Consider the following 6000-nt stretch of genomic DNA (forward strand, 5'->3'; position numbering starts at 1 on the left):
AGGTGACCCCTGTTACCTCAGCACCCTCAGGTGTCACTTCATCACCTCTGCTCTGCTCAGAGATGTGACCTCTTAGTGACCTTGATGTGGAGGTGCTCTCAGGTGACCTCTGTGACCTCACCACCCCTGCTCTGCTCAGAGATGTGATCTCTCAGTGACCTGGACCAGGTCCTGGGTGACCTCTGTGACCTCACCACCCTGGTCTGTGTCAGATGTGACCTCACAGTGACCTGGACCGGGTCCTGGGTGACCTCTGTGACCTCAGCACTCTCATCTCACACAGGTGATCCCACAGTGACCTGGACATGGACCCCGTCCCCCGGTGATCCTCGTGACCTCGAGCTGCATGCCCTTTCCCTTCGTGTCCCTGCTTTGCTGGCCCTTGCTCTTCTGGGCACAGGAAGGAACCCAGGGGGCCAAGCCGCCCCCGCCCGCCACACTGTCCTCCTGGGCTCGACTGAACGTGCAGTGCCGCGGGGAGCAGGGCCGCAGCGTTTGTTGGGACCCTGGTGCTGCCAGCCGCACTGCCGGGGCCCCAGGGCCCTCCCGCGAGGCCAGCCTCAGCGAGCCGGGTCTGCTCCTCCGCAGCTCCTGAGCGCCTCACCGCGCTGGGGGGGGGTCAGGTGCGGCCGATGTGGCGAAGGGCCCTGCACGGAGGAAACCTCAGAACACGTCACCGTACTCAGCTCTTCACGTTTCACGTTTTTACTTGAGATATTTTGTTTTGAGGTAAAACTCACGTAACCTAAACAGCTACTTTAAAGCCAGCGATGCAGCGGCATTTCGCACATTCACAGCGCCGTGCAGCCATCGCCTCTGTCTAGTGCCAAAGGATTCCCATCCGCCAGACGGGGACCTCGTCCCCATGAGCGGCCACCCCCCGCCCGCTCCCCCAGCCCCCGGCGACCTGTTTCCTGTCTGTGGGTTGCATGTTCCAGATGTTTCATATAAACAGAGTCACATGCCACGTGTCCTTGAGGGTCTGCTTCCCTCAGTGACCCCCACGACCTCAGGGTCCATCCCCGGGGCAGTCCACTCCTTTTCACGACCAGGTAGTAGTCCCCCGTGTGCGTGGACCACACTTCGTTGGTGTATCTGTCCACGCACAGGGGCTGCTTCCACTGTGTGTCTGTGCTGAATCACGCGCGATGAAATGCTTCGCGTTGGGCGGGGACAGCTCATCCTGCTGTGTCAGCGTGAGCTACCTGGTGACCAGGGCTCCGATTCACCCACTTGCGGCCTCCGTTTGCTCCTCGGTGACGTCATCAAAGCCCTCTCCTTGCGGGTTCTGCTGAGCATTCGGTGAGCTGACGTGCACAAAGCCCTTAGGACCATTCTGCAACCTGAGTATAAGATTTTATTTGGGAATAGGGTGTTTGCAGATGGGATGACGTGAAGGATCTGAGATGAGCTCGTCCTGGCCCTACGTCCAACGACAGGGGTCCTCGGAAGAGACAGAAGAGGAGACGCAGATGCACAAGAGGAGCCACGTGAGGATGGAGGCAGAGACAGGAGGGATGCGGCCACCAGCCTGGGGACGTCTGGGGCCCTAGACGCTGGAAGAGGCAGGAGGGACCCTCCCCGGAACCCCTGGATCTCAGTGGTCCTGCCCCTCCTGGAGCTCCAGAGCTGGGTCAGGATGGGGTCCTATGTAGGTACCCGTTTGGGGTCATTTGCTGTGACCACCCCAGCAGCCTCACACGGCACCCAAATCCACTGTGGCCGTGGAGCCTACAGACCTGCAGTGAGGCCTCACTCACCATCACCAGGACCCCTTCCAGACCCTTAGGGATGAGAGACCCTCCTCCGTAACCCCTGGGGGGTCGTCTGGTTCAGCCGTTAGGTCAATCCCTTTAAGTCATGGGAGGAATGGTCGTGCACTGGTGAAGATAAAGGGAGGGCGCCTCACCTGGGCGGGCACTGCCATCCGGGCACAGGCGGCCTGCCTGTATGCTTAATGAGCACCGCGCGTTCCTTGCCGTCGCCTGCTCTGTTAGGGCCTCCCGGGAGCAGGTGCGAGCTACAGTCCCACATGGTCCGCCTGCAGCCTCCTGCGGGGGGTGAGCCCAGCGGGCACCTTGGGGGGCAGCACCTGGGGCGGGAGAACCTGCAGCATCGCCCACCCGAGGCCGGAGGCCGGGACCAGCAGGACCCCGACACGAGCCGGGCTGCGCTCCACCCAAACGGCCTCCGGCCCGGGCAGTGGCGGCCCCCCGCGAGCCGATTCCGTTAAGGCGCCCACGTCGTCCGTGAGCTCGAAAAGCGTTTTCTCTGTCTCCCAACTTTTCCAGAGTCAGTCGCGCGCGAGTTAAAAATAAACGTGCGTTAAACGTGTTTTGGAAACGAGTTCGGGCTATAAATAAGTTTATAACCAGAGAGAAGGCATCTGGCTGCCCAGCCTCGTGCCACGGCGGGACCCCGCTCGCAGCTCTCTGGGGGGAAGCACTGTTTTCTGGACGGTTCTCGAGTTCCGCTCAAACCGCGGAAGCAGGAATCTGGCTGCGGCGTCCTCGTGCCCCTGAGCCCCCGAGCGTGAATGTGGCAGAGACTCCAAGGACCGTGGGGGCGATGCTGTGTTCCGCTCCCGCCGGGACTCCGCGTTCCGGAGAGCCAGAGTTCCTGGCGTGGACCATTACGTATTTTATTTTTTAGGGGTTACAAATACTGCTTGGAGACAACTTGCAAAGCCCAGGCCCAGGATAAAGGGAAGCATGTCTCCTCTTCCACGTGCCAGGCCGCCGCTCACAGAAGACGGGGAGCGTAGGGGTTCCTTTGTCCAGATGTGAATAACCACGTCTGAGGACCGGTTGCTGCACACGGGGTGAGGGTACAAACGGGGAGGAAGGCAATCACGTGCAGGCTCTGACGCCGGGAAGGGCTCCGTTCGACAGGATGTGGGGGCTCCTCTCAGCTGCGTGCTCCGGAAGTGGGCTGGAGACACAAAACAGAAGGAATTAGCCCGAAAATGTGGGTAAGGGTCCCAGGCCCAGGGTCCCAGCCAGGGGGAGGGTCCTGAGGCAGGAGTGAGGCGTGCGTGCCCAGGGACAACCAAGGCTCTGGGCTGGGGCCTGAGGGCGGCGGGTGCGCCGTGCTGGTCCGTTCGGTCTCATGGGGACGGGACAGGGAGCCCCCGGGAGGAGCTGCCCCCATGGGACACCTTGTCGTCGGTACTGTAAAGAGGGAACAAGAAGAAACCTGCCAGTTCCTCAAGGGTTAAACACGGAGGTGGCCTGTGACCCTACAGGGGTCGTGGCGGGTGTGACACGGGAGCTGCGTGTGTGCGCGGGTGTGTGAATGTCTCAATGTCCGACCTGCGCAGGAAGGAGTTATGGGCAGGTGAGCAGGTGTCACGGGCGGGATGGGGGCATCCCCAGGACGCACGTCCACATGCCAACTTGCAGCACATGGAGCGGAAGGGACGTGACCAACAGCCCGGGGACGCCTGGGGCCCCAGACCCTGGAAGAGTCCGCCGGGACCCTCCCCGGAGCCTCCGGAGGGAGCGCGGCCCGCCTGGACCTCAGACTCTGCTCGCCAGACTTTGGGGAGCAAAGGCAGCCCAGAGTGGTGAGCGCCGTGTCCAGCACGAGTCCTCGAGCGGCACCTCGGGGCATCTTGAGACAGACTGGTCAGACCGGCGGCCCCGAGCACCACAGCCCGTCGGGGCTGCTGATCCCCGGGTTCGAGAGCCCCCCCCCCCCCGCCAGCTGGGCCCAGCCATCTGTGTGTCCTCGCCAGCAGCCCGCGTGGAAAGAATGCCCTTGCGGAGGACAGCTGAGTTAAGTCTTGTTTTGGCAGCACATAACTCGGGTTATTTTAAGGGCTCTTGTTCATGCCCCAGAGGTTATGTACCAGCAGATTGCAGGAAATCACAGCCACGCATGGCATTAGGGCCGCATTACTGTCTGGCTCCAGAATCCGAGGTATGTAATTAACTCCTAATCCCCGGCGTCCAACCCCCGTCGGGAACTTCCATGACAGAAACGCGCTGTCTCACGAGCCGTTCCGGGGTCGCGGGGGCACAGAGCTCCGCTGGGTTTGAGCAGACGCCGCCCTGGGCGGACACATCCACGCCGTGCCAGGCCCACCGCACACACGGAGCGAGGTGGAGTCAGGTGTTGGCAACAGGCGACCGGCTCCATCTCCTCGCATGCTGCCCTGGCAGCGCGACGGCCAACCTCCCAGACTTGGTGGCATTTCTGAGGTTCAAGGGCAGCAAAAGCCTCGCTAGGAGCCAGATAACGTTCCCACGACTACTGGGGACGAGGCGGGCTCAAGAAGCAACTGGCCTGCACAGGTTGTGAACTTCTTCGGTCGAGTTGTCAGTTTTCGCGGAGTCAGAACTGGGTTACCTGAGAGGAGCGGGTTGTGACCTTCAGTTTCCTTTCTGACCCACTTTAAACTCAGCCCTGATCCCGTTGTGCGACACAATGCAGGTTCTTTCCCGGGAAATGCACAGAGACAATGGGCCCTCCAGTCTTTGAAAAGGAGCGCGCATGTGGAGTTTGGGTGTCCTTCCAGACTTGGGGATGAGAGAGAGAGAGACAGAGAGACAGAGAGAGAGACAGAGACAGAGACAGAGAGAGAAAGAGATGATGGAAGGATGGATGGATTGATAGACATGATGGGTGGATGGATGGATGGATGGATGGATGGGGGATGGACAGATAGATAATAGATAGATATAATGGATGGATAATAAGATAGATAGATGATAGATAGATAATATGATGGATGGATAGAGAAGATAAGATGGATGGATGGATGGATGGATGATACATAGATATGATAAATGGATAGACAGATGACGGGTGAACAGATGATAGATAGATGATAGATAGATGATAGATAGATAGATGATAGATAGATAGATAGATAGATAGATAGATAGATAGAATTCTTGGATGAATATATAGATGATAAACATGATGATTTTATGGATGGATAGAATAATGGATAGATGATAGATAGATGATAGATAGAAGAATCGATGGATGAATAGGTAGGTGCGTGGATGGATGGATGGAAGGACGGTTGGATGGATGGATGGATTAATCGATGGATAGATGTGATGGGTGGATGGTGGATGGACGGAGAATAGATGGGTGGATAGATGAGTTGATGGATGATATGATGGAAGGAGGGATCGATGGATGCACACATAGATAATGGGTAATAGATTGAAAGCAGGTGTGTTTCCTTTACTCCGCTTGTTTGCAGCGTGCACGTGCACACACGGAAAGATGGTAAAGAGCGTCTGAGGCTGTACATGTGGGTTTGCGCTGGCGCGGAGATGAGCAGAGTTCCTGATCCGTAGACACAAAAATTAGAGGCATCATGATTATGTATCGAATCTCCCATAACCTCAGATAACACGGAATACAATCATATGTAATGACATGATACGTGAGTGTGTGCTACGTATCTACATCTGCCTTGTAGAGCGTGTAATTTTAGGAAACACGTGTATCCCCAGCCCATAAAAACACAATGTAGTAGGCCTGATGGTATGTAATCTGGTTTCTCCTTTTGCGTTATTTTTATAAGCCGTGAGTTGTGAAGATGGCTGTCAAGGTTCCCATCTGGATTTCAACCCCACACCTGCACCGTGAGGTGAATTACTCCTGCAGTGGACCCTCCCCAGTGGGTCTGTGGACAGGTGGGGTCCGTGGACAGGTGGGGTGAGGTCTGTGAACAGGTGGGGTCTGTGCACAGGTGCAGTGGAGTCTGTGGACAGGTGGGGTCTATGGACAGGTAGGCTCTGTGGACAGGTGGGGTGGGGTCTGCAGACAGGTGCGGTGGGGTCTGTGAACAGGTGGGGTCTGTGGACAGGTGCAGTGGGGTCTGTGGACAGGTGGGGTCTATGGACAGATGGGGCAAGGTCTGTGGACAGGTACGGTGCGGTCTGTGGACGGGTGGGGTCTGTGGATAGGTGGGGGTCTGTGAACAGGTGAGGTCTGTGCACAGGTGGGGTCTGTGCCCTCCTTCCCACTGGGGTCATG

The sequence above is a fragment of the Nyctereutes procyonoides genome, unplaced genomic scaffold (assembly GCF_905146905.1).
Source record: "Nyctereutes procyonoides isolate TBG_1078 unplaced genomic scaffold, NYPRO_anot_genome, whole genome shotgun sequence".
NCBI classification, from domain to species: Eukaryota; Metazoa; Chordata; class Mammalia; order Carnivora; family Canidae; genus Nyctereutes; species Nyctereutes procyonoides.